We start from the raw sequence: 20,148 nt of genomic DNA on the forward strand, positions 1-20,148 counted from the left end.
ATAGAAGATGTAAAACAAATATTGGGCATTCTAGAAAAGAAGTAGAAAAGCATTGCGAAATTGATTTACCAAAATTTTAAATCCATTGGATTTAGGATTTATTTCATTTTTTTTTTTTTTACTTTAGAAAATTAGAAAAAAAAAAAAAAAAACGAAAATGGATTTTGAACCTTCAGCACAATCCATATATTGGGACCAGAATTGAATAAATGTATCTAGGGAGAATTCACTTTGACTTTGAAGTGACTACTCCCTAGATACGCACATCATGATATTTTATTTTAAAATTGATTCAATTTAAAAAAGACCTAAAGTTAGGGATTTATCAATCGGTAATGTTGCTCCAATACCCAACCAAAGGGCCACCGCAGTACCAATCAAAAAAACGGTTGTCGCTACTGGACGACGAAATGGATTTTGGAATTTATTAACATTTTCCAAAAAAGGTACTGTTAATAATCCCGCAGGTACTGAAACCATTAAAAGAACACCCAATAACTTGTTAGGTACTGTACGAAGTATTTGAAATACAGGAAAGAAATACCATTCAGGTAATATTTCCAAAGGAGTTGCAAATGGATCCGCGGGTTCACCAATCATTGAAGGTTCTAGAACCGCTAAGCCTACGTTACAAGCAATAGTACCGAGAATTACTACTGGAAAAATATATAAAAGATCATTGGGCCATGCGGGTTCCCCATAATAATTATGACCCATACCTTTAGCTAATTTAGCTCTTAATACAGGATCGTTCAAGTCAGGTTTTTTTGTTATTAGGATAGGTGAATTTTTCTAGATCCATCCCCCGAAGGAACCGGACATGATAATTTTTCATCATCCGGCTCAAGCAAAAATCAATCGAATCAAATGGATACAAACGGATACATATAAAATGAATCTATATGTTATCCACACATATATGAATGATTTCATATGTAAGAAAAAAGTTACCTGATTCCATTTTACGAAGTTGCAACTATACATTCCAAGGAATGCCATTTTTACAGGTAAATGCTCAATACCCAAGTAGGCGTACAAAGTTGATCGTGATCAAGTGCTTTCTGGGTCGTCTTAGGCCTTGCGATTCACCTTTATCCCAAAAATATATCGAGATTTTTTACATACAAAGGATTTACTTGTTACTAATATAGTCTAGCCTTTGCTCTTCTTTAGATCCCTTGTTTCACTCCGATAGTATAATAATAATAAATCGGGTCGATGCAGAAGAAATGAATGTATTTTCATACTATTAAGATAAGAAAGTAAAAAAAAAATAAAAATAAATAAATAAAATCTAATTTGCATTATGCCAAATCACTTATTCTACTGGATCTTACGGAGCCCTGTTCATACACGACATCGTCAGGTCTGATCATAGAAAAGATTCTCTTCAAGCGAACCAGCCTATCCTTTGTATGGGGCTTACACGGTGGTTGGAACAAAGACACATTTGGTTGTGAATTCCAATGTAGCAGATAAAGGCATATTTCTGCATGGCCCAATCAATAGTTCAAGTCACACACTCCCATAATCCATTTTCTCTTCGGGGAATTCCCTTCAACTATTCATGTCATATCAAATAAATAATAGAATATTGTGGAGTTGAAAGGAAATATCCAAATACATGTCTTATTTTTTTTTTTTTTTCAACAATCCATATTTGTAGCAATGAAATACTATTGTTCCTCCCCCAAGTAATAAGATAAATGATTGGCAAGTAATAAGATAAATGATTGGTTACAATATAGCTATGGTCTATATTCTCTATAAAGGACCAGAAATGCCTTGCTTACGTATCATTAGGAAATGCATTAACATAAATACAGCAGTAAGAAGGGGTAATACAAAAGTGTGTAAACTATAAAAACGGGTCAAAGTGGATTGTCCCACACTAGCACTTCCACGCAATAACTCTACCAAAGGCGATCCTATTACCGGAATAGCTTCCGGAACGCCTGTTACGATTTTGACTGCCCAATAACCAATTTGGTCCCAAGGTAAGGAATAACCTGTTACACCAAAAGATGCAGTCAACACAGCCAGAACCACGCCTGTAACCCAAGTCAATTCGCGAGGTTTTTTAAAACCACCAGTGAGATAGACACGAAATACGTGCAGGATCATCATTAAGACCATCATACTTGCCGACCATCGATGAACTGATCGGATTAACCAACCAAAGTTAGCTTCAGTCATTATGTATTGAACAGAAGTAAAAGCCTCAGTAACGGTTGGACGATAGTAAAAAGTCATAGCAAATCCTGTAGCTACTTGTACCAAAAAACAAGTAAGCGTAATTCCTCCTACCTAGACAATAAAATATGTTAACATGAGGAGGAACATATTTACTAGTTATATCATCTGCAATCGCCTGAATCTCGAGGCGTTCTTCGAACCAATCATAGACTTTATTGAGATAGGTAAACCAAGAGGACTCCCCCCCTGAGAACCGTATATGAGAATTTCATCTCGTACAGCTCAAACAAAAACACCCAAATAATAGCTGAAACGGATATGGAATAGAAAGTTTGAAACTTCTTAATCTTTTCATTCAATTTTATCTGAAGACACAAAAGAGTAAAAATCCGAAAGCTCTTTTTTGTAGTTGTAATTATAATGCCAAAAAATCAAGTCGGCGCATTCGTCTTTATGTTGATCAGGCCTCTTGAATCTTCTATTTACCTACTTATTTCTTTTCTTTTTCTTTGCTTTGATTTGTTATTTATATGGAATGTGGCTTTATTCTTGTTTTCTTTATTTTTAATAGGAATTCTCTTGTTAAGACCCTATGAATCAATTGAAACTTCAGATTCATACCAGAACCGCGATGATTCAATAAAACCTTCAAACTAAGTCCAAAGATTCTTTGAGTAAGAATTATTGGATCATCACTTATTCAATGAATAGAATAGATATAATAAATAAAAATACAAAGAAAAGAAAGGTTTGTCCTTTGATCAAAATAAGCATAAACTAAATGAGAGTTTGAAAGAAGAAAAAATTTCTCGATTTATAAATAAAAAACCTCTTTCTTTGAAAATTTTTTTTTTTTTTGAGTCCGGCCGCGAGGTTTGAATATTAAGTATGAATCATAGTTCGAATACTTCGTGATCCATTTCATATATTCCGTGCTCCAGATACTAGAATGGCTATCCGACGGGATAAAACTATCTCGATCAAGAGGACAGACCCATTTTCTGTACTATCAATAGGATCAATTATAACAAGTCACACACTCATATTCCGGAAATACAGAAACAAAAAAAATTTCGCGGTCGAACTACCAAAATAGAATGGGCTAAAAAAAATCCGAGAACTAAAAGTTTCACTTTTTGTATTGAAAAGCGAGGCTTCGTGGTTCTTGTGAATCTAATTCAGCGAAATTCCATCCAGTAAAACGGAAGAATTATAAATCTCCAAAATAATAGATAAGAATATCGAAAATAAAGCCATTGCGACACCCATCAAAGGAGTCGTTCCCCATCCAGGAGCTACTTTACCATATTCCGAATTCAATGGTTTCAAAAAATCCCCTACAACAGTTCGTCTTGGACCAGATCTAGAACTACCCTCAACGGTTTGTGTAGCCATAAATCTTATTTTGTATTCAGTGAGATCTGTTGACTTTGTATATCATTCCGCTGTAAATAAACGATCTTATCATAGATCCATTGTGATCTTGAAATTATATTTATATTTATATTATTTATATTTATATTTATATATATTATTTATATAATTATATAATAATGGAAACAGCAACTTTAGTCGCCATCTCTATATCTGGTTTACTTGTAAGTTTTACTGGGTACGCCTTATATACTGCCTTTGGGCAACCCTCTCAACAATTAAGGGATCCATTCGAGGAACACGGGGACTAATTGAAGTAATGAGCCTCCCAATATAATATTGGGAGGCTCATTACTTCAATTGAGATAATGAAAAATCATTTCATTTTTTTAGTTGGAACTTTAGGCGGTTCTCGAAAAAAGATAGCGAAAAAAATTATCCCTAGAGTAGATACTAAGAGGAATGTATAAACCAATGCTTCCATAAATTCGATCGTGGTTTACAATTATAGCTTCCGTACCTATTTATTTAGAATCATCTCCCGAATAAAATAACGAAAGAACAAGAATCAAAGAAAAGGCAGCGATTTTAATCAAGATTTTTACAGCAGCCTATGTCAAATCACAAACAGAAAATAGAAGCGAAAAATAACAAAGCAATCTTGCATCAGACTACTTGTCTTCTTGTAGTTGGATCTCCAAGTTTTTGGAATGCTCCAAATTCCACTTGAGCATCCAAATCTGGATCAATACCGGCAAAAACATCTCTGAACAGGGTTCTAGCACCATGCCAAATGTGTCCGAAGAAGAAAAGCAAAGCAAACGAAGCATGCCCAAAAGTAAACCAACCCCTTGGACTGCTACGAAAAACACCATCGGATTTCAAAGTAGCACGATCTAATTCAAAAATTTCACCCAATTGAGCACGTCTAGCATATTTTTTCACAGTAGCAGGATCACTATAACTCACTCCATTGAGTTCGCCACCATAGAACTCAACAGTTACACCTACTTGTTCGACACTATACTTCGATTCTGCCCTTCTAAAAGGAACATCCGCTCTAACAATTCCGTCTCCGTCTACCAAAACAACCGGAAATGTTTCAAAAAAAGTAGGCATACGACGTACAAAAAGTTCACGCCCTTCTTTATCTCTAAAGATAGGGTGTCCTAACCACCCAACGGCTATTCCATCCCCGTTGTCCATTGAACCCGCTCTGAATAATCCTCCTTTTGCCGGATTATTGCCAATGTAATCATAAAAAGCTAATTTTTCAGGAATTTTAGACCAAGCTTCTGATAAACTTTGATTTTCGGCTAACCCAGCACTAACCCTTCGATATATTTCTTGCTGGAAGTATCCTTGATCCCATTGATAACGAGTAGGACCAAATAATTCGATGGGGGTAGTTGCTGAACCATACCACATAGTTCCAGTAACAACAAAAGCTGCAAAAAAGACAGCAGCTATACTACTGGAAAGGACGGTTTCAATATTTCCCATACGTAATCCTTTGTATAAACGTTGGGGCGGACGGACACTAAGATGGAATAAGCCCGCTAATATGCCCAATGTCCCTGCTGCAATATGATGAGAGGCTATTCCTCCCGGAACAAAAGGATCAAAACCTTCCACGCCCCACGCTGGATTTACAGGTTGTACCTTTCCGGTTAGTCCATAAGGGTCGGACACCCATATTCCAGGACCATACAATCCTGTTACATGAAATGCGCCAAAGCCAAAGCAAGCCACTCCTGAGAGAAATAAATGAATTCCAAAAATCTTGGGCAAATCCAAAGAGGGTTTTCCTGTGCGCTCATCACAAAAAATTTCTAGATCCCAATATACCCAATGCCAGATAGCTGCCAAGAAGCACAAGCCAGAAAACACAATATGTGCTCCGGCCACACCTTCGTAACTCCAAATACCCGGATTTGTTATAGTCCGCCCCGTAATACTCCAACCGCCCCATGAATTGGTTATTCCTAAACGAGTCATGAAGGGTATAACGAACATACCTTGTCTCCACATTGGATCAAGAACGGGATCGGAGGGATCAAAAACAGCTAATTCATATAGAGCCATTGAACCGGCCCAACCAGCAACCAGAGCTGTATGCATTATATGAACAGAAAGCAAGCGACCGGGATCATTCAATACGACAGTATGAACACGATACCAAGGCAAACCCATGGAAATACCCCTTTATCAAATCAACGAAAAATAGACACTATGTAACTTTATTGCATTGGAATACCTCCCCTTTTCGGTGGATTCTTTCGGAGAAAGGATTAATGTTTGTTCTATTCCATTAGTAATAAGGGAAGAATTCGGCTCAGAAGAAAAAAGAGAAGCAGATCTATTCTATACTCGATAAGTATCAATACGCAATGGGGGTTGATCCTATTTTTTATGAATGAATGCATCCCTATTTGTTCATCATTCAAAGGACCTATTCGTAAGAATTCTCTTTCATTCATTCCGCCTTTCTTTATTTTATGGCCTTAGTCTATCTATGTATAAAATATGATAAAGGCCCATATTATTAAGACCATTATTACATATTATTAAGATAAGACCATTATTACGTATTACATTACGTATTACGCTTCCACAATCAAAGTGAAATATAATATTACATATTATAATATTACATATTATTAAGATAAGACCATTATTACGTATTACATTACGTATTACGCTTCCACAATCAAAGTGAAATATAATATTACATATTATAATATTACATATTATTAAGATAAGACCATTATTACGTATTACATTACGTATTACGCTTCCACAATCAAAGTGAAATATAATATTACATATTATTAAGATAAGACCATTATTACGTATTACATTACGTATTACGCTTCCACAATCAAAGCGAAATATAATTTTACATTCTTTTTACTTTATGCCTGTTGGTATTCCAAAAGTTCCTTTTCAAGTTCCGGGAGATAACGATGCAAGCTGGGTTGACATATAGTGCGACTTGTCAAATATATTGGGTCATATGGGATTCCCCCGTTCTCTCGCCCGATCGAGATATCCCCTGTTTCGCCCCAAAAAGATTGATTGAATTATCAAAAATTTGTAGCGGGAAGTGTAATGAAGTGCAATTAGAGATCCATTTCATGGGGGTGTATCCAGATTAATATTTTCAATTAGAATGATTTATGGTTGGCTTGGTTGGACTGATAAAATGAAGTATCCAGGCTCCGTTTAGAAAAAACCCAATTGGTAATATATTTATGATTACCACCTATATCATAATCATAATTTTTCTTTTTTTTTTTAATTATAAATAAGAGCGATTTCAAACTGTTAATCAATCGAATAATATGGGAAATACGTTGAATATTTGGCGAAAAACATGAAAGAAAAAGGAATTAAATTAAAATAAAAAAAGGAAATGAAATCATAGCAAAAAGACGTGGTATTGGGTCATTTGTCCTATATGTGCAAATAAAAATCGGGCAGATCTTTACTCGGAGTAGAGCATAAACCTAAAAAAATTGAATAAAAAATTGACGAACCCCATTCAGGAACAAGAAAATGACATCGTGATTTGGATTGAATCGCAATGAAAAAAAAATGGATCAATGAAAAGTTTGTGCAATAAGTTTAGCGAATTTTTTCTATATTATAGGAAAACGGGCCAAAACTCATCTTTCTTTAATTTAATTTTAAATTTCATTTTATTTAAAAAATGTAAGAAAAAGCCCCTTCATTAGAAATTAGAAGTTAGAAAGGTCCGACTAGAAAAAACAAAGGATGGCTGGAATCTACACATTGATTTTTTTTCGCAATTTTTGTTGAACCGTATGCATCAAAAGGTGCCTGTACGGCTACTAAGGGATACAATTTTATCCTAATCAACCGAATTTATCGAGAAAGATTGCTTTTTTTGGGCAAAGAGCTTGATATCCAGACCTCGAATCAACTTGCGGGTATTATGATCTATCTCAGTATAGAGAGTAATAGCCGAGACCTGTTTTTTTTTATAAACTCTCCTGGCGGAGGGATAGTATCTGGATTATCTCTTTTTGATACTATGCAAGCAGTGGAACCAGATGTGCATACACTAGCCATGGGATTGACCGCTTCAATCGCAGCTTTTCTCTTGGTCGGAGGAGAAATTACCAAACGCAGAGCATTCCCTCACGCTCGGCGCCAATGAGTTTTTTTTTTTTATTATTGATGGAAAGAAAAAAGAAGACTATGCCTTCGCCATATGAAATATGAATTAGTAAGTAATAATAGCATGGCACTTTGAATTCGATATGAAATTTTTTTTTTATTTCTTTTTTTTTTTTTCAAAAAAAAATATTAGATTATGTATCGAAAGAGTAGTATGAGAGAAGGGGCATTTCCAATTTGATCTTAGCTATCGTGGGCCCATCTCAGGCGTCACAAACTTTTTTTCTTTTCCTACCAGAGGCTATTAACAATATTTATGTTATGAAAGAGTACGAAAAAAAAAAAGACTATTTTTTTTCTTTCTTTTTTTTTTTTCAAAAAAAAAAAGAAACTTTGGGATTGCTGAATCACAGACGAAATAAATATATAAAGCAACGGAGCCATCATAGTATTTTTAAACTTTTCCGAAAAAAAAAGAAAAAGAAGGATGGTAATTGGATTATTTATTAATCTGGGTCTAATAGACTCTATATTTTCTCTTTTTTTCGATGAAAGAAAAAAGAGAATTCCATTGTAAAGCCGTATGCAATTGTAAAGCCGTATGCAATGCGCAAAAAATGCCTGTACGGTTGTTCAATTCTATAGCTATTCTTCTCGCCTCATTATGTGAGTTAGAAGTATGTTATATCATCAGGGTAATGATCCATCAACCTATTAGTATGCTTAAGGATGATGGCTTCAAAGACTGGGTCATGGAAACAGACGAAGTAATGAAAATGCAAGAAGACATCATAGAGGCTTATGTACAAAGAACGGGCCAGCCCCGATGGGTTATAAACAAAGACATGGAAAGAGATAATTTTATGTCAGCAAAAGAAGCCAAAGATCATGGAATTGTGGATCATATAGTGCGTACAGAATCGAGACCTATAGTGAATGAAAAACCTATAGTGAATGAAAAACCTATAGTGAATGAAAAACCTATAGTGAATGAAAAACCTATAGTGAATAACAAACCTATAGTGAATGAAAAACCTATAGTGAATGAAAAACCTATAGTGAATGAAAAACCTATAGTGAATGAAAAACCTATAGTGAATAACAAACCTATAGTGAATAACAAACCTATAGTGAATAACAAACCTATAGTGAATAAAAAATGGAGACTAGTTAACGACAATGGCAATGGAAGACCACCATTTGACGACAATGGCAATGGAAGACCACCATTTGACGACAATGGCAATGGAAGACCACCATTTGACGACAATGGCAATGGAAGACCACCATTTGACGACAATGGCAATGGAAGACCACCATTTGACGACAATGGCAATGGAAGACCACCATTTGACGACAATGGCAATGGAAGACCACCATTTGACGACAATGGCAATGGAAGACCACCATTTGACGACAATGGCAATGGAAGACCACCATTTGACGACAATGGAACACCATTTAATTTTGATTTAGATTGATTTAATCCCTCTTATTCCTTTCCTTCTTTTTCTCTTTAATAGATTAATATTTTATTAATCTATTAAAGAGAAAAAGAAGTAATTCATAATCATCTGGTTAGGATCGATCTAAACCAGTCTATTATGTATATGATTGTATATGATTCAGCATGCCAACTATTAAACAACTTATTAGAAATGCAAGACAGCCAATTAGAAATGTCACGAAAGCCCCTGCTCTTCGGGGATGTCCTCAGCGCCGAGGAAGATGTACTAGGGTGTATGTGCGACTTGTTCAGATCATGGGCTGAGAAAAAGGAAACAATTTTTCAGTATCAACGATCAGTACCAGTGAATAGAATGGGGTTCTTCCGTTCACTATCTAAAAAAGATAGATCTACCATATCCTTCTATTGTGTATGAAATTTATGGTTTCCATTGGCGCAAATCCAATCTTGGAATTTTTTAAAAATTCCCCATTGGTAGCAAATGCTTATCCATTAAGCGGGGAAAATCCTATTTAAAAAGCAAAAAGATTATGCTTCGACTCTTGCAAAGAACGGACTAACAGGGTCAGCTACCCAATTAATCCTCCTAATTACATACCGTTACTGTATAAGATAGATCTCGTTGTGAAAGATCTATTACTGAAAAATTTATGAGTAGAGCCGAAGAGTGTGAACTGTACAAGTTACCAATTAAATGTTAAATGAAGGAATGAGCTCCGGTGTATAGAGGGGACCTCACCGTTTAAGAAGTAACCATAGAAACGATGGAACCCACTATTTATTTATCCATTTCTATTTACTCCTTTATTTTAGTTAATATGCTTTTTTTGATACCTAGTATCAATACAATTTCTTATTTCAAGGCGAAATGAAATGCCTAGAAAAAAGGAAAAATCGTGGGCGGGACGGTTATAGTAGCAAAAGCCATTGGAATTTTTATTTTATACATTGGAAGAATCCGTTTTGTTATTAATAGACTAGAAAAGAATAACTGAAAGAAAGAATTAGTTATTCATCAAAATTTCTTTTATTCAATGACCAGAATGAAAGAGGGATATATAGCTCGGAGACAAAGAGTAAGAGCTTTGGTTTCGGCTGATCGGGATAGAGATAGGAAAAAAAGATATTTTCGTCGTTTGTGGATCACTCGAATAAATGCAGGAATTCGAGGAATGGGGGTATCCTATAATTATAGTAGATTAATAAAAAATCGGTACAAGAAACAGTTGCTTCTTAATCGTAAAATACTTGCACAAATAGCTATCTCAAATAGGAATTGTCTTTATATGATTTCCAACGAGATTATAAAATAAGGAGATCGGAAGGAATCCACCGAAATGCTTTAAATGAAATGGGGTTCCCTCGAGAATGAACTCGAGGGAGGTAGAGTAGAAATTAATATGATAAAAAAATTCTGATAAGGTCATCAAAACAAGAAAACAAGATGAGCGAAGACGCTCAATAAAAAAAAAAAAAATTTATTTTTCTTCCCCAACCCGATTCGATTCTTTTATTTATTTCTTTTTTCTTACGACACGACAATTTTGATTATCAGATTTTTTGAATAAAGCATCAGTCTACGTTTGATAATTTTGAGTCAATTGAAGGGTAAGCCTATTTATTTCTGGTTCTAAGAGCAGTAGTTCTAGCGGTCGACTCTCTTCTTTCAAATCGTTTCTCATTTCTGGTTCTAGTTCTAGCGGTCGACTCCCTTCTTTCAAATCGTTTCTCATTATTAATAAAGGGTAACGAAGATAAAATACGAGCTTGTTTTATAGCAATAGTAATTAATCGTTGTTGTTTTAAAGTCAATCTATTTACTCGCCTAGATAAGATTTTTCCTTGTTCACTAATAAATCGACTAATTAAACTCATGTTTCTATAATCAATTCGATCCCCCGATTGGATCGGGGGCAAACGCCTACGAAAAGATCGCTTGTATTTATCCATCATTTCTTTATTCCTTATTTCTAAAAATAATCCTATCCTATCCTTTTCTAAAATCCTATTTTGATCGGATCAAATTCAAATTATAGAATTAATAGAATAAATACGATTTGCTTTGTTTTTTTTATTATTGTATTATTTATTTATTATTTATTTCTTATTTATTTGTTTATTTTATTAGTTTATTTTAATTATTTATTTATTATTTATTTGTTTATTTTATTAGTTTATTTTATTATTATATTATTTATAGATATTTATTTAAATATAATTTCATATTTTAATATATTTAATATATAAATATAATTTCATATTTTAATATATTTAATATATAAATATAATTTCATATTTTAATATATTTAATATATAAATATAATTTCATATTTTAATATATTTAATATATAAATATAATTTCATATTTTAATATATTTAATATATAAAATATAAATATAATTTAATATTTTAATATATTTAATATATAAATATAATTTAAATAAATATCTATAACTGTGATAATACATAAATAATAAATAAATATAATTTATAAATATATATAAATATAATTTCATATTTTAATATATTTAATATATAAAATATAAATATAATTTAATATTTTAATATATTTAATATATAAATATAATTTAAATAAATATCTATAACTGTGATAATACATAAATAATAAATAAATATAATTTATAAATATATATAGAACCGACACGAAAATAATAAATAATTAATAAAATAAGAAATAAATAATGAAATATAGTAATAAATACAAAATATAGTAATAACTAAAAAATATAGTAATGAATAAATCATACAATATAATAAATAATACAATATTAACAATATTAAAATTAACAACAATATTAAAATTAACAATATTAAAATAATCATTATGCACGAATAGAAAATAAAAAAAAAAATAGTTAGTGATATTAAAAATCTAATTCCTAATCAATGAAAATCCAACTCCTAATCATTCGAAGACTGTAAACTAAAAATCATTCGAAGACGGTAAACTAAAAAAATAAATAATTGACTCGAGAATAAAGAAAAAAATTATTAAAAAAATAAGAACTAAATAAAAAATAGAATAAAAAAAAATAAAAGAATATTGATACAATCATATACCAGGTTAAAAAGGTTAAAAATTTATTAACGTGCATATCGAATAATTTAAAACTAAAAACTTCACTTTAAAAAGAAAGCGTGGAATAGACAAGGAAATACAAATATAGACTAATATATAAATAAAATATTTGTTATATATTAGTTATATATTATATCTAACTAATTATATACTTAATATTACTTAATATATTATATAATATATATTATTATACCTGAATACCTAATGTCCTATTTTCTCATACTAAATACCTAATGTTACCTAAATACCTAATGTCCTATTTTCTCATATTCTCGGGAAGGGTTGACATACGAGTACTTGATTCGATTTATTTCTTTATCTCCCCGTGAATTGTATGTTTGTAACAATAGGAACAGAATTTCTTCAATTCCAATCGACTAGGCGTATTGTGTCGATTTTTTTGAGTAATATACCTGGAAATGCCCGTTGATTCCTTATTAACGACGTTTCGAACACAACTGGTACATTCCAAAATAATCGTTACTCGGACATCTTTACTCTTGGCCATGAACCCCCTTTGAGTTTTTAATTCACCCAACTCTTCTATTTTCCGATCAAAAGTGAAGAAGAAAGGAATGAAAATAAATAAATAAAAGTTGCTAACTCAAAACCAAATCCTGAAAGATTTCGTTGCAATCAATTGCAATCAATATAGTAAATCAATATGTATTATACTAATAGTAAATAAGTAATACAATGATTTCTAACTCGATTTAGAATCACAGTACGGTATTTTCTTTAAGTATCTTGTAGGATACTGTTGTTCCAGCCACATTTCTCTTTTCGCTCTACTAGTAATTTAATTGGAGCTTGAACCCAAGTTTTGTTGAGGTTCAATCCACTTTTTTCGTTCTACCTTCCTTATTTATTTTATATAATTCTTATATAATTAGAATTCTAAAAAAACTAAATAGAATTATTTCTTATATAATTAGAATTCATTTCTTATATAATTATAATTCTAAAAACAACTAAAGTCAAGGGGGGGCGAGAGATTAGTCACAGATATTTGATTGTATATCGATCTAATCTTTTTCACCCCGTCCCGCGACAATAACTAGAATTAAAAAAAAGGGAATGTTAACGCATCCGGGAAGAAACGATTGATCTCTATCAATAAACCCGCTAAAGAACCGAACCAGAGAGTACTTAGTACCGGTGCTACGGAAAGATATGTTTTTAGATCTCGCATTTAAAATCCTCCTTCTTTATCGTATTACATACATTATGGTAATACATATATAATCACATGTATGTGTGGTTAAAGACCACTTGTATTTGTATATTTGTACCCGGAATTCCTAATTCAAAATTAAAATTTAAATGTACAATGATTCGATAGATAAGATTTTCCTTTTCTTAAAACAGCAAAATAGGTCCCTTTCTGCCTGAGAATTCCCGCCAAAAAGATTCATTTATTATTCATTATATGGTTGTTATATGATATGAGACCAAAAAGAGGAAATGGAAAGATAATTTTTGTATATCAATAGATGAAATAAGGGTGTGGAAAACAAGACAGGGATTCTCTACAATAACATCGTAGGCCAATTGAAAGGGATGTAGCGCAGCTTGGTAGCGCGTTTGTTTTGGGTACAAAATGTCACGGGTTCAAATCCTGTCATCCCTACCTATTACTTCTCCTTTGAGCAGTAAGGAGGGAGCCATTTTAGTTTTAGATTGATTAAAATTAAGCATACATAATCTATCATTTTCTCATATTATATATGATATATGATAGTATAGGTGTGCACGATGTATTGGGGTTATAAAATAAAAGAATCCTCTTTTTTACAGTCTTATTTATTATGATAAGAAAGCGCTCTTAGTTCAGTTCGGTAGAACGTGGGTCTCCAAAACCCAATGTCGTAGGTTCAAATCCTACAGAGCGTGATTCCGCTCTTGTTAAGTCGAAAATTACACCGAACTGAAAAAAAAAAAAAAAAAAAAAAAATTGAACAGCAATTCGAATTTGACCTCCTTGAATTAAATTAATTAAATTAAAATTAAAGGGGTCAGTCAAAAAAAGAGATGTTAATTAATCAAAGGTCCAACTGATCACCACGTATGTATTGTAAATATGCGGTTACGAATAATCCAGCCAAAGTAATAGGAATTAGACCTAAGACGATTCCAAATAGAAAAACTTCAATCATTTCAATTTATTTGAAAGGAGAAAAAGAAAGGTAATATCTATCCCTAAATATTAATCTCTATTGCCCATGAATATCAATAACTAATAATTGATAATTAACACGGTAAGGAACTATAGAATATATGGAATAGGACAGAAAACTTTGTTTTTATTAATTGTTCGTTCATTCAATTAATTTTCAAATAAGTCGTATCTTACTCAGACCAATAAATAGAGCTGAGGTTATAGTTAAAGCCGCTAGTAAAAAACCGAAATAACTAGTTAGAGTAGGCATGAAGGAGCTAAATGAAATATGTTCTTTTTATACATATGTTTATAAAGCACTTACCTAAGTTTCAATTTTTAAAAGAGACGGGGATAAGCAAAAATACCAATTGAAAGAATAAGTTCAATTGAAATTTTTTGATTCATCAATCATTCTAAACGGTATTCACAAAAATAGAGCGGCAGGACAAGAGTAGAAAAGAAAAAGAAATAGATTCATCATCTTTGTAGTTAGGTCAAGAAAAAACCTTTGGATCTAATACAAGAATACAAGAAAGGCCGCCTCACAAATATTGATTAGTAGAATTTTTTTTTTATTCCTTGCTCTTTTTTTTATCTATATCTAATACTATCGACTACTCTTACTTGTTACTAGACGACTAAGCAATTCCTTAAAATAAAAAAAGGAGGGCTTACAACAAAAAACAAAACCTCTTATGCAATTACGAAAAAAAGTCAATTTTTAGATTTCGCATCTAATTGACTTGCGGAAATATGATAATTTCCTTCATGAATTATTATAAACTTGTTGGATTCACGGGTTACCTGATCTTCCGTTTCTAGCCCCAAACCAATAATAGAATCCCCTATATTATATTCCAGGAATTTGAGGAATTTTCTATCGCATGATACGTGGTTATACATCGACAAGCAAGAAGAAGAAAGAAATTATCTAGCACTTCATGTCGATATACTGTTTGAAATTGCGTTGCTGTGTCAGAAGAAGGATAGCTATACTGATTCGGTATACTCTAAAAATACCTTTGGTACAATATTGACGATCTCACAAAGATTGAATTTCAGTGAATTTCCGTTTACTGATCTCATCTTTTACGGAATCGATCCCCTACAAGAATATGCGGAGCTCAGCATGTCTGGAAGCACAGGAGAACGTTCTTTTGCTGATATTATTACCAGTATTCGATACTGGATCATTCATAGTATTACTATACCTTCCCTATTCATTGCGGGTTGGTTATTCGTCAGCACAGGTTTAGCTTATGATGTGTTTGGAAGCCCTCGTCCAAACGAGTATTTTACAGAGAGCCGACAAGGAATTCCATTAATAACCGGCCGTTTTGATTCTTTGGAACAACTCGATGAATTTAGTAGATCTTTTTAGGAGGACCCAATGACCATAGATCGAACCTATCCAATTTTTACAGTGCGATGGTTGGCTGTTCACGGACTAGCTGTACCTACCGTTTCTTTTTTGGGGTCAATATCAGCAATGCAGTTCATCCAACGATAAACCTAATCCGAATTAATTATAGAGCTATGACACAATCAAACCCGAACGAACAAAATGTTGAATTGAATCGTACCAGTCTCTACTGGGGGTTATTACTCATTTTTGTACTTGCTGTTTTATTTTCCAATTATTTCTTCAATTAAGAAAAAAAGAGTAGTAGAATACTAAATAATAGTAGGAATTCTCTTATCCCATTCGGAAGGATTGCATCTCATAATTATCTATGACTGTTTATGTCTTTAGCATGACCACTTGATGAAATGTGGAGGGAAGCGGGATAAATGGCCGATACTACTGGAAGGATTCCTCTTTGGATAATAGGTACGGTAACTGGTATTCCTGTGATCGGTTTAATAGGTATTTTCTTTTATGGTTCATATTCTGGATTGGGTTCGTCCCTGTAATATGTAATAATGGGATGAACTAAGTTATAGGCATGAAAGTGTAAGAACTCAACGGGGCCCGCCTCCTCTTTCTTTGTCTGATTCGCGAGGAGGGGTCCCGTTGAATTCTTAATGATCATAATATTTTGTTCGTATAAATATAAATGACAACAAATAGATCACTTTTTCCGATGATGTTTTTGAAAAATGAACTCGATTAATTGATTCATAGCATCTGTTCTTCGATAGTATCTATCGATACTTTCAAGGTTAGAAGAAAAAAAGGAATCACTCAATTTCCTTTTCCTGGATGACACAATCACAATATATATTTAATTTTAATATTTAATTTTTTTTAATATTTAATTTTAATATTTTAATATTTAATTTTAATATTTCTTTTTTTTTTCTGTCGACCAGATATCAAGCAAACCCTTTCTAGACTAGTCTAACCTTACTCTATTTATTTTAGTATTTCATCAAAGTTTGAAATTTTTTTATAAGTTCATCGCCTTGCTTCTATTTTATATTTATAAAAAAAAGGATTCCTTCTCTTTTTTTTGGTTGTCCATTACTTATTATATTATATTATACTTATTTATACTTATACTTATTTTATACTTATTATATACTTATTTTATACTTATTATATTATCCTTATTACTTATTCGATTACTTTATTACTTATTCTATTATCTATTATAATCTATTATCTATTATAAGTAAATCTAAAAAAATAAAGGGTTCTGAAAAATCTGGAAAAATATAAACTAAGAATAGAAATCTTTGACGAATGGGATCCGGAATTGTTATTATTTCGACACAAGAAAAGGAATTTTACACATCCTTTTCTTGTGCCGAAGGCTAGGAAGACGAAGAATACTCCCTGTAATTATTTGTTCCCCTCATTTATCCTTCCTTTCTATTCTCCGCTTACTTATCTTATGTTTAGTATCTAATCAAATTGAATTTAGAAAACAAAACCCATTCTGTGACATTTCAATCTGACAATAGGGATATAATTACACCCCTCCCATTTAGATTGAAAAAAGAAAAGAAGGGGTAAAGACAAATAGTCTTCTTCACAATATACAGATTTTGAATGCGGTAAAAGTAATTCCTAGAGAAAGAATATAAACAAGCAAAAGACTTTTCATACTTTTTTCATCATACCTAACCTAATTGCCAGGAAGAATTTGTTCTTTTTTACAAATTTGATGTTGATAAATCCACGGATCTAGAAATTCATTTCGGACACTTGAACCTTTTCAAATTGTTTCTTTTTAAGAACCAAAAAGATTTGTGCAAAAACAATAGATGCCAAGAAGAACAAAAGGCCTTGGACACGTAGTGGATCTTGAAGTACTATTTCTGCATCCCCCTGACCAAATCCACCCACATTAGGATTACTTGTTAATGGTTGATCAAGTTTGATAGATTCACCCTCTGAAACAAGAAGTTCTGGTCCTGGGGGGATAATATCAACCACTTGATGTCCATCCAATGCATCCGTTATGGTTATTTCGTACCCCCCTTTTTCTTTTCGTATGATTTTGCTTACTATACCTGTTGCCGTAGCATTATAAATTGTATTGTTACTTTTGTTCCCGTCGGGATAAATCTGACCCCTTCCCCTATTTCCGCCTACGTATATGGGATATTTTAAGAAATGAACATCCTTATTACTAGCAGGGTCTGGGGAAAGAATAGGAAAGGTGATTTCACTATATTTTTGACCAGGAACAGGACCTATCACAAGAATATTTTTCTGAGTGGGGCGGTAGTTCTGAAAAGACAGATTGCCTATCTTTTCTTTCATCTCGGGCGAAATACGATCAGGTGGGGCTAACTCAAACCCCTCCGGTAAAATAAGAACAGCACCCACATTCAAAGCCCCTTTCTTACCATTAGCAAGAACTTGTTTCAGTTGCATATCATAAGGAATTCTAACAACCGCTTCAAATACAGTATCAGGAAGTACCGCTTGTGGAACCTCAATATCCACGGGTTTATTAGCTAAATGGCAATTGGCACATACAATACGCCCAGTTGCTTCTCGTGGATTTTCATACCCCTGCTGCGCAAAAATGGGATATGCATTTGAAATGGATGCCCCGGTTATTATATAGATCATGAGCGATACGGAAATGGATCGAGTAATCTCCTCCTTTATCCAAGAAAAAGTATTTCTAGTTTGCATGGTACAATCATTGATCCCGAAAATTTCTACAATAAAATTAGGTAGGTCACTAGTATAGTTCCCTATCCACGATTCTGCTATTTACTTTTACTGAAAAAAAAAAAAATTTACTGAAATAGAGGAGGAATTGTATTCCCCTGATGGGTAGAAAGAGTAAAGTAAGTACGACTTTGCATTCTTTGCTTATATACAAAGTAAGAAAGATTCTAATTGAATCCGTGAATCATTTTTCAGTCAGTCAGTGAATGATAAATAACTACAAGTGACGGCGATACATGATTTAAATAACGAAAGATCGAATATTTAAAAATTGTATCTAGAATGACTGGAAGGGTACAAGCAAGAACAGATATAATTTGATCATTATGAGCAAATCCAAAATCTTTGTAGATATAGCCAATCATTAGTTCCCAACCGTGGTGCGAATGGAATCCGACACAGAACTCAGTTAATAAAAGAATAGAAAAAGCTTTTATTGTGTCGCTTAAATTATATAGGAATTCTTGAACCCAAGAGTTAAGAATAACAAGTTCTTCATTACCCAAAATAGAATAACCACTTAGAATAACGAAACAGATTAGATTTGTCGAGAAGTGCAAAATCGTATGGATACGATCCTCATTGTGCATCTTGATCAATTGGATCGTTTCTTTGTGGATTCCTATACGAAGTTTTTGTAGATGTGTTTCCGGGTATTCTTTTATCATTTCGTCCAACAGGAGGAGTTCCTCTACTTCTATGAATTGTTCTAGAATACTTTTTTCTTGAATATCATTCAAAAAAGTTTCGGATTGCCTAGTATTCCACCAATTAGTAATCCAAGATTTCAGACTTTTATTAAATGAGAGAGAGATCCACCAGGGCAAAAATACTATAGATGCAAAATATAGAAGGGGAGTGAATGCTTTCTTTTTTGCCATTTTTTCATCTGTGAATTGTTAATGAACCCACCTCATTCGTTGACTTTATGTGATCTAATCTTTCTATCAAGCATGACTTTCATTATATTATAAATTATAAGATAAATTATAAGGTAGGGGCCCATGAATCTATTCTCTGTTTTTTTTTTTTTTGATTCAGTGCTTAGTCCTTGAATCTAAAAAGAGTACAGAAATAGAAAATAAGAATCCACTTTGAATTCGAATGTTCGAATGAAATATATATATATATTATTGTTTCCAGATATCTCAATTGATCAAATTCGAAGCAATTGCCCTCTTTCGATAACTGCCCGAAAGAACCGCTTCAAATAATAAAGATTATTCTATTCAGATTTTGAGACGAAGGAGCTCCCTGTCTATATCAAGATATCAATCAAATATGTCGAAAAATTTTCGCGGGTTATCTAGACTGTATATAGTCTAGAGTCCGGGAATAATTGAAAAAAAAAAAATTATGAAAAATATTATGATGATCAAAAATGAGTGACAAAAAAAGACAGAAAAGTTATCATTACATTTATCATTATGTTATAAGAAAGAAATCTACTTGTTTAGTTCTTAAGGAGCACAAAAGAAAGGATAAAAGGGGAGGGGCTGATTGACAAAAGGAAAGTAGAGAAAATTTACAAGATATAATCTATCTGTATCTAACGTATCAACTCCAAATATTGA

General features: G+C 32.6%; 2 non-coding genes across 2 annotated transcripts; both read left to right on the forward strand.

The window, feature by feature from the left end:
- Positions 1–13,837: 13,837 nt before the first annotated feature.
- On the forward strand, positions 13,838–13,911 carry TRNAP-UGG (transfer RNA proline (anticodon UGG)). Its single transcript has one exon. It is a non-coding gene; the product is annotated as a tRNA-Pro (tRNA).
- Positions 13,912–14,100: 189 nt separating this feature from the next.
- Positions 14,101–14,174, forward strand: TRNAW-CCA (transfer RNA tryptophan (anticodon CCA)). The gene has a single exon. It is a non-coding gene; the product is annotated as a tRNA-Trp (tRNA).
- Positions 14,175–20,148: the final 5,974 nt, after the last annotated feature.

This window comes from Durio zibethinus, unplaced genomic scaffold (genome assembly GCF_047325235.1).
Source record: "Durio zibethinus cultivar Kanyao isolate XHJ-2024 unplaced genomic scaffold, ASM4732523v1 HiC_scaffold_254, whole genome shotgun sequence".
Lineage (NCBI taxonomy): Eukaryota > Viridiplantae > Streptophyta > Magnoliopsida > Malvales > Malvaceae > Durio > Durio zibethinus.